Raw genomic sequence first — 10,660 nt, forward strand, 5'->3', positions numbered from 1 at the left:
TCTACAGCAAAACTTGATAGAAAACGAAGATATAAATTAATAATTAGTTGAAAAGATAATAGAAACAGTTTAAGTAGCAATTTCACATGACAAAGATATAAATTTATTATAACTTTTATGGCAAACTGTTCAAAAATATAATTAATTTGGAATTGTTTTTATATAAAAAAGATACAAAAAGAAAATTAATTCTATTTTTGTTGGTTCATTAACACTTATCGAATGCAATGACTTATCATGTCATATTGAATTCCAAACAAATATGTTTGCAGTGAAATATTTTTCATTATACCATATATCAGATTAAATATCAGTAATATTAAACTATTTTATAAATAAATGAAGAATTCTTGAGACAGTTTTTTTTTAAATTAATATAATATAATTATGTATTACTAATCACATTATTTTGTTTAACAACTTTTGAAACAATTAATTGTAATAAAATAATTGCACCAGGTTTGTAACTCAATACTAAAATCTTACGACCAGAAAAAACATGTACATAAATACAATTATTACCAAAATAAAACTGCTATTAAATGCAGTTTATTCAACAAAAATTTATTTAAAAAAATAATAATTTTTTAACGTTTTATTTATTTATTTATTATTAAAGGTTTCGACATGAAATCGCCCAATATCCGGTACTGCGGCCAGAAGAGTCCTATTGTACCAATTTCACTATTGATTATATAAAGCCCGTTAAAGCTTTGTGAACAAAGTCTATAACTGAATCTAGAGAAGAGCTCTTAATCTGTCCTGATGATAGAAATTCCATATGAAAGAAGTTTCTTCTGTGCGTTATTAAAGTTGTACAATCACAAAGAATATGCCTAGTAGTTTCCTCATCTTTGAGGCATAATCTGCATTTAGAATTCAATTTTGCGTTATTATTTTATAACTTAAATTGATCTTAGAAATATCTTGTTACTAACATTACTAAGTTTTTTTTAGAAAGGAATTACAGGAACAAAGTTGTAACAATTTTTTAATTAATTAGAATATATTTATATATAATTATTCGAATATTACATATTACATATAAATAAATATATATAAATACTTTATTCCCTAATTTTAATTCTGAAGTTGTCTGCGATTTTGAATTATCATCTATCTATTGTTCAAAAACGTTATCCTTTGCTTGTCTGCTTGAATTTTCAAATTGAAAAAAGTTAGGATGTCATAATTGGATATAAGAGTGGTTGCCATATAACAGTGATGTTTTATTTCAACATAAACAGATTGATCCATAACACATTTTCGAAACAAAGTCCGGTATTCCGTTCATAATCAAAACATTCTCAAAACTCGGTTTACATGAGTCATAAGATGGTGCCATTTCTTAAGCAAAGCTCTCTAAACCTGATTATTTTATTAGCATAAAAATCGTTGTTATTGTTTTGAATTCCTATCACTGTTGTATCAGTTATAATGCCCAGAACTCGAAAAGATAGACATCATCAAAGTCTACTCGACCTTACTGACAACATTGGCACTATTCAAAAACTCAATCTTCAGAATATCTTCAATATTTTTTCGAACTTACTGAAAGCGTGTGCAGTATTCAGAATTTCCATAACGTATTAAATAATTCGTTACACATTAGTTCAATAAAATTTAACACAAACTTATTGATTCCACTGACTGATTTTTGAAGAGAACTATCGCTTAACATACTTACATATCTTAGCTCCACAAACCCAAATAAAGCATTACATATGCGTGATAGTTGTCACGTACGTTACTAACAACTAAACCAATACACAGAAATAGACTCGACTTCATTTACCAGATACTGCACAAAATTTCCAAACTCTTATGACTTTTTAATTATAGTTCGTAAAGAATCTTAGTAAAGAATTATAATTGCAGTAACGAACTACTTGTCTTCTTCTCTTCTTCTCTAAAAACAATAATAATTAATCCATAACAGGAATCCATAATTGTTAATTAGTGTACAAATAATGAACTTTGTTTAAGTAGAGCTTAATTACTTAGTTAAAATGTTCATTTTAAAAGTGTAGTATTTCAATAAAAGACACTAAATTATATAGGCGATATATATATAGGCAAATATATGTAGGCAAACGGTCTATTCATAAAATCCATTTGTTGTGAATATCAATTCGGTTATAAATAATCTTCTGTACATTGAAATATTTTCAATCATAGATAATATACAGAAGAAATATGTATAATAAATGTTCCTTAATTTAGTTTAACATATAGATAATATGGATACACCTATATATAGTAATACAATAATATTAATATAAAAAATGATTCCAATTCCATTCCTAGGTACTATATAGTATTTCATAGTGATTTACCTTCGAGAGATGTCTCATTCGTCCAATAAATAAAAGAATCGTATCGGGTAGCGAGTAATATAATCCATTTTCAATACTTACCGAAATACTTGATCGGGTACATTATATGGAGTATGCTTAATACTCTTGTGATAGTTTATTATTATATGATTATTAAATGATGGTTATGAAGCATGAGGTCTTAAAAAGCATTGCTTATTTGTGTGCCTATTTATATATAAAAGCAACAAATTTTTTAATCAATAATACCTAATTAATAAAAAATAATATGTAGTTTCGATTAATAATATCTAGTTCATTTAACTAGATATTTATTAAGTGTAATACTAATTAAAATAATTATGAATATTAAATTTAACTGTCAGTTTCCCATTTCAACAAATTAGTCAACAAATGTCTTGTGACACTTATAAATAAGAATTAAATAAAAATATAAAAAAGAATTATTAATTTAAATTTATATAATTAAGAAATATAGAATAAAATGATTAAAAATAATTAAAATTCTTAATTACTAAGAAATGACAGAATCAAGTTTACTGGTTTCTCAATGAGCATAATTTAAAAATATTTTTACATATGCCTATATATACATATATATTGCATTATACATATATATAAATACTTACATCATATTTATATATCAAAAAAAAATTTTTTCCCATTAATCCACTTTAAATACTTTAAATATTTTTTGTTGTTTTGTTAGTCAAGGTCGCCTCAATGTTTGGGTTAGTTGTATCTATTTTTAATGTTTTTTGCTGTAACCTTTTTTAATATCTTAAATATCTTTAGTTTTTTTTATCAGATTTTAGTTTTTTATTTCTTTTTTTTTTATTATTTACAATGAAAAAAGATCTCGTAATGTAACAATAAAGTCACCGTATTATGGATGTTCAGAGATCTTCGAACTGGTAGTGACTTCAGTGCCTCTTAGTAATCATTACTCATTTGTTTAGTTTGTCAACAAATCATAAAATATTTTTTTAGTAATAAAAAAATGTGTAAGTAGCTAAAAAGTATTACAACAAAGTCATAAAAATTCAATAATTTTATGAACAATAAATTTTAACTTAAGCATTTTGTTTGCCCGACAAATATTGTAGATTGTCATATTGCATGCAGCTGAGCAACTGAGTGTTGGGTAAATTTTACAATAAAGTTTCTAAAAACAGACAATCAAAGCTAGAATGTTTTATAAATAATTTTTACTAAATGTTTGTTTGAGTGGATATAGCAATAAAATATTTATTAATAATTATTTCGTCATTAGTAATAGTAGTAATCTATTATGAATTAACATCTCTCAAATCCGTTGCAATTCTGGCTATCTAGATATAATTTAAATCCATACTGCTGCTCTATTTCATCTTGCTTTGATACCCGATTTGTACATTAAGCGATATGCAATGATTTCACAATTGATCTATAAATAGATCTTTAAAAATCGATTGTGCTCACTAAATGAACTTACAACATTTTTCCCAGTACAAATTTTAAAATATTTGTAGTATTAAAACTATATCATAGAGTTTTATTTCTTCCTCAGATATGAGATACCCACACACAGACGCTTAAGTCGTTTTAAGCCCAGGTGACTAAATCCGATCTATATACTCAATTTAGATAAGTAACACTACTTGTAATATGAAATTAAAAAACCTCTTGTCAAACAATATGACTTGTTGTTGTTAATTTAAACTTACCACTTTACTTAAATATAATAAAAAAAAAAGAAAAATATGAGATACCCACCAATGTTCTTCTTGTATTCAAGCGTCCGCGCCAGGCAACCTCATGGCACGTCTTATGAGATCTCATTCTTTTTCCAACAAAACCAATAAGTTTCATTAGAGTAAGTACCCATTTACGTGAGATGACAGTTTAGCACGTCTTTTGAGATCTCATTCTTTTTCCCACAAAAACTATAGGTTACATTTCATTCATATATGAGATGATGGTTTAACCAATATACTACCAACAGAGCTCTTATAATAATTCTTAAATTATTTTTACTTGTTTTTATGCAATCCTTCAAACGTTTTATATTAAAAGTCTCTATAAGCGGTTTTAATACGAAACACCATTAATCTTCTGGAATTCTTTTAATGATTGAATAGAGATTTTGTTTGAAATACAAAATTTGGTATAAACTCTTTTTTCAACTAAAGTTTCTTCATCATGAATCTCGCAGATCGCTTAAATGTATAATTGAAAAATATCTGATATAGACACATTGGGTACCAGATCGTTCTTAAATCCCTTGAGCTAATGTAGAGCAGTGGTACTCATTTTCAACAAAAAAATGGTGGTATCTTTTTCGCACGCTTTTCAAGTGTAAATACTTTCATACTTTAGTATGAATACAAATGAATAATACTTTAGTTAACTTATTTCTTTTAGATTTTGCAATCAACTCCTTATTTTATTACTAAGTAGCAAATTCTTTAAATAATTTTGCATTATACCTTCTATGTCAATTCTCTATTGATTTATTTGTTTTCTAAAGAAAATCATATAAATTTTGCACCTTCGTGCAAATTCTCTGTAAATAAAAAATCATCACGAAATGATAATAAATTTCATATAAATTCAAATGGTAGATGAAGCTAAAAATATATCAAATAACCTTTTAACATTTTATCACAAATATTTAAATTTTATCTCTACTACCTTAAAATAAAAGCCATAAAGATGACAAAAGCTGTCAAAATTAAATTTAAAACGATCGGCTCTTAACTTTCGGAGGCCGCTATAGTCTCAGCTAACAAAATGTGTCAAACGATGATCGTAGGCCAGAAATGCCCAAAATAAAAATGTATTAAACATCGCGGATTGAGAATTTAAAATAAAATAAATAGAGGAACTTTTTATTAGCTTTTTGCTTAGTTGACTAACATTTTTATATAGAATACAACACATTATCGCCGAAATCCAGCTAAGATCCGCACAAGCACACATCAAAGTGTGAAGAAATATGGGTAAATGTTTCCGAGCTCTCCGACTTCCAGCTGCGTGTGTTTATATTAAGATTTTATGTTAATTATCGAAAATAAACAAAAACTCAAATCTTTATCTTTTCGATTTCAGTCTTATTTTTTTTTGTTTCGTCTAGATTTTGTAATCATCGAAATGCGAGTTGAGCTTAAATTGCCATTTGGCGGCATTTACTTTAGATTTTATTCATGATTTTATTCAATGATTTTTTTGTTATTTTTGGTTACTGTTTTTTTATCTTTTGTTTTTATTGAATTTTTTTTAAATACATCTTTTTTAATTGATAGAAAAAAATATGCAAATCTTGATTCATTATTTATTGATAAATCAAGAAAAAAATTCAAAAAATCTTAAACTCGTTCTACGCCTGTTTTTTCTATGGAAATCGAAAGTGATTGAAGTACGGAAGTAATTCAGATTTTTGGGTGAAAAAATTAAAAAAAAAACATTTTGTGATTCTTAATTGATTTTATTATATAGATTTATATATATTACAAAATTAACAAAAAAAGAAAAATTATTCTGTATTATTTTTTTTAGAAACATTTAAATCAGTTTTGTAAAATAATTTTTTTTATTGTTAATTTTTTAAACAGTAGTGTTTTCGAACAGTAGTAAACTACAACAACAAAAATTCATTTTATATTATTTTAATTAATTGAATTTTTGGCTGAGCATACGGCTATTTCAAGTATTGCCAAAAACCCATCATCAGTGGTCTTGAAAATAATTCTTGTATTTATATAATTCTTGTATTTATTTATTTATTCGTAAATAATTTTATTGAGACTGCAAGTACCAGGAATCGAACAAGTGCCCTGACAAATTTGAAGCTCAGAGTCCGCGCTCCTTAACCAACTGACCCAAAGCCGTACTTGACTTTTATGTTCGCACATTTTTCTGGAGTTTTGTTACTTTGCTGTGAAAGTTTTTATTAACCAATTTATTTGCTGTGTTTATATCAGAACAAAATCATATACCAGCTGTAGAATAATTGAATTAATTAATTATATTTTTATTATTAATTGTTAAAAAAGCTCCTTTTCAAAAATTTGTAATGTAGTTTCCGATTTTTTTTTTACTAAAACGATTATATATAGAACAGATTACTAGCAAGAATAATATGTAATATGCGAAGGAGGCAAATTGTTAATCTATGGGTTGAACCTTGTGACTTGCTTTGTACTTATTAAATTTGAAGATCACTCCGTATTATGATGATTACAATGTATATCTATTATATCATATATTATCATATATTATTATATTATATATCATACTATATATAATAGTTATTTATATCTACATATAAATCGATTTCTATATTATTTTATATAAAAACAAATGGTATTAAAATGTTAATCAAACTAGTTGGCTCAAAAATTTTGCTACTTTTTTAAGTCACATTTTCTTAATTTCATTAGTAAAATTTCATTAATTAAATTTCATTCAATAAATTTTTATCACTAAAAACTTTTAATCAATTATGATATTGATTACGTTAATTCCATTTTTAAAAGCAATTTTTTTCAAATATTTTTTTAAATATTTTGCACATATTTTAGAGGTCGTTTCTGTTTATCTTAATTCATATAATTTTTATTATAAACAAAAAAATATATGTGTAGATGTATTTATTTTTTAACTTTACCATTTCTCCAGTTCTTCCTTATTAAGTAATACACGAGGTCTCAGTTACGTCAGTGACAGAAAAAAGCACTACGATAAAAATTATCGGCGAAAAATGTTTATCGACTTGAACGCGTGAATTGCATAAAAAATGAGATATTAGAAATCCAATTAAATGTGCTAAGCTAATTTCTATTGCTAATATCTCGAAAAATATGTACATACATAATAAAAAGTGACTGAAAAGAATGTTAACTATTTAACCCAAACTATGTACACACGTCTGTGATATTTTTGTAGTGCTAAAATCCTAAGAGGAATTTCTAAAACCACATTTTGATAAGAAAAAAAAACATTAATTCAACAATTTACATGCTTTAATTGTTTACAGAAATGCAGATTCAAAAATAAATTTCATTTTAGCAAAATATTTGCCCGAACTTCTACTAGTTCCTAAAAATATTTAAACTAGTTCACTTTTTTCAAGGCCCCTCTTATCTCCAAAAACAACAAATGTTTTTTAATTCTTAATTTGGAAAAATTAAAAAAAATGTTGAAATTAATTTTGGTGATATTAAAACTTATTTAGTTTTTAATAGAAATTTTTTTCATAATTTATCCCAAACCAAAAATTGCAGATAAGTTGAAGCCCACAGAGTATTTGCGGTTGAAGTTAGAAAATATTTTGTATCGCTAAAGTGGATGCCATAATTTAGTTTCTAATACTAACTTTTTTTGATTTTTGGAATTTTTGTGTTATTAGTTTATCAAGAATTGAAATAAGAGTTAGACTTAATGGATATCACAGGAAAAACTTTATTTGTTTTTATCTTACACTCAACTACATAATATATATTGCGAATGTGAGATAAATACACTCAGCAGAACTTTAAGAGCCGCTAGCATTGGCTTCACAACTGCCCTTCAGATGTTCACTAGGGATGCACTACATATGTTGTTAAATCTTCTACTCATGGATCTCCATATTAAAAATATCGCTTGCAACAGTGCTATAGGACTTTAAGCATAATTATGCTAGACAGAACGCACATACGGACATAGTCTGGTCTGAGTTATATGTTCCGAAAACTATTTTACGGGAATATTTGATCAAAGAATATATGGAAAAGAACTAAGTTTTAAGGGAATTATGATATCAATTTGAATAGATTGCTGTAAAATTGACCGAGGGGTATCAATAAATTCGCCAATTAGAAATATAAAGCATTGCTTTCGACTGTCCAATAAAATTGTAATTTTTCAAGGTAGCATATTATTTAACTACAAACTACATCAACGATAAATGTGATGTTGTAATTATTATTTACAATCAAGTGGCAATTAAAACACTACAATCGCTTACCAATAATTCAAAACAAGAAAGGAATATAAAGCATAAATTGACGGATAAATCGACTGGTGGACTTCACACTCATATGGATTCGTGGTCATAAAAATATTGCAGAAAATGAACAAATCAACAGATTAGTTCCTCTTTGTCATTTCTGCGGGCGTTTCCCTAGACGTGTCATTAAGGAGTTACGAGGACTGCCTTACCTCAATTTTTGCAAATAGTTAAACATGTTTCGAGATCACTTATAATATGTAAATCATCTCAGTTGATCTAACGTTCATACAAGAAGTCCTAATTCAGGAAGTTTAATAACAGGGACCGAATTTTTACCAGAATAATTGCAGTATATAATTTTATATACACTCTGTATAAGAAGTATTTTGAATTTTTAATTCGAAAACGATAACATTTCTTTCAAAATTTTCTAATAAAAAATTAATTAATGTGATCAAGCAAGCATCACTGTTCCCATCTGACATGATCTTGTATGTCTGCCCATTTCTATCAAATTGTGAAAAAGCATTTCATTGAAGTATCTACAACTTTGGGTACTATTATATAGTTATTTACATCTATTGAAGATTACTTTTAAAAAAAACAATATGATGGAATGAAATTCAGAAGAAAACGTCAAAGATATAGTGTTTCCGATTAATATTACCACAAAACTTGACGAATTCAATTGATAATAATCCTCATAATCCTCACTGCAGAAGTTAAGATAAACCATTAAACACTTTCTCTGTGAATGCCTAGCTTTGGCGTCCAGAAGAAAGTGGATTTTAGGGAGGTATTTCTTTGACAGTCTATCACACTATTCATCGGTAAAGACGAAACACCTATTAAATTATCTAAATTCGACGGGATTGTTTAATTGTGTTTCTTGCGACGAATGTGGTAGCAGATCATTGAGGTACGCGAAAAATTATCTAATGGCCTTCCACTGCAACGAAGCTAACAACCACGATCGACCAACTACAGTCTTATATGACATAGGTGTGTGTATTTCATTGAAACCATAAAATAATTTTCATAAAAAGAGTTGAACAGTGTTAAGTTTTAGGTGCGCTGACATAGTTGTACTGATTTCAATGGGGACTATACTGAAGGCTACTAAATAATGGAATAGAATTTACAACTTTCAAAGGGTGCAAAATTTATTATATTTTCCGAATATTTCTAATAACGATCTCAACAGATGCACAGTTTTCATCTGACATGACTCTGTTTACTCCATGTTTCTATTCGATTGTGGTTTTAAATCAAGTTTTTATAAAGGTGTTGAAGGGTATGAAGATTTAAATTCGCCGGACAATTATATTGTACTTGAAGGGTACTATTTTAAAGACAACTGAATAAATAATTCCTTCGTTGATCATGTATTGCGCATCTATACAATATAATTCAATATAACTATAATATAATATACTTTATAATACCGAATACTTTGGTGGTATTTTTTAGGTTTCAAATAAAAATTTTTTTTTTTTATTTAAAGAGTAGGGGAATTATCTTCTTTATTAATTTTTTTTATTTCACAATTTCTGGTTTTATTTTTGAATATAACATAATATTTTAACTGAAAACTCTATTTTATAACCATTTCTTTTATCGTTCTGGTCCTATTAGTAACATTTTTAATATTTTTATGTGTAATAATGTTTCAAAATAATCTTAAATATCCCAAGTGTATTATTTTCATTTTTAAAATCCATTTCGATATTACAAATTAAAACAAATTTTAAAGTTTTATGTTCTCTAGAGACTGAAGTCTTTTGTAGGAATAAAATTTTTAAATATACAAAACGAAACTGTCATTAATAATCATAAACCGTTTTATCATAAAACTTTCGTGACTCATGGGGCAATGTAGCGATCATTTACTGCCAAGAAACATAGAGGCTGACGGCTGACCCAATTCCATCTACACCAGAAACTTGTTAACATTAATTGAAAAAATTTGTTTCATTTAAAATCATAAGCCAGATCAAGCCACTAACATTTTCATCATAACAATTATCAAATCTAGAAATATAAATAAAAAAAAAATAGTTAGAAAAAAATTATAAAATATCAAAATCGATTAGAATTAATTAACATATGTAAGTGAAGCCTCAATGGGGTAAATATTTATTACACCCAATGGTTTGTGTATTTGTCAACGAGTTAAGTGATATGTGATTGAGAAGATACTATTTAATGAAATCTAATGAATGATTTCTACAACTTGTGTAATAAAACTGAGAATGAATAGAAATGAAAAAATAATTAATTAAATGCAATGATTTTGATGAGCCCGCATTTTATTTATTACATGAAAATGTAGAGTAAATTATGAAACAAA

The sequence above is a fragment of the Teleopsis dalmanni genome, chromosome 1, assembly GCF_002237135.1.
Source record: "Teleopsis dalmanni isolate 2A chromosome 1, ASM223713v2, whole genome shotgun sequence".
Lineage (NCBI taxonomy): Eukaryota > Metazoa > Arthropoda > Insecta > Diptera > Diopsidae > Teleopsis > Teleopsis dalmanni.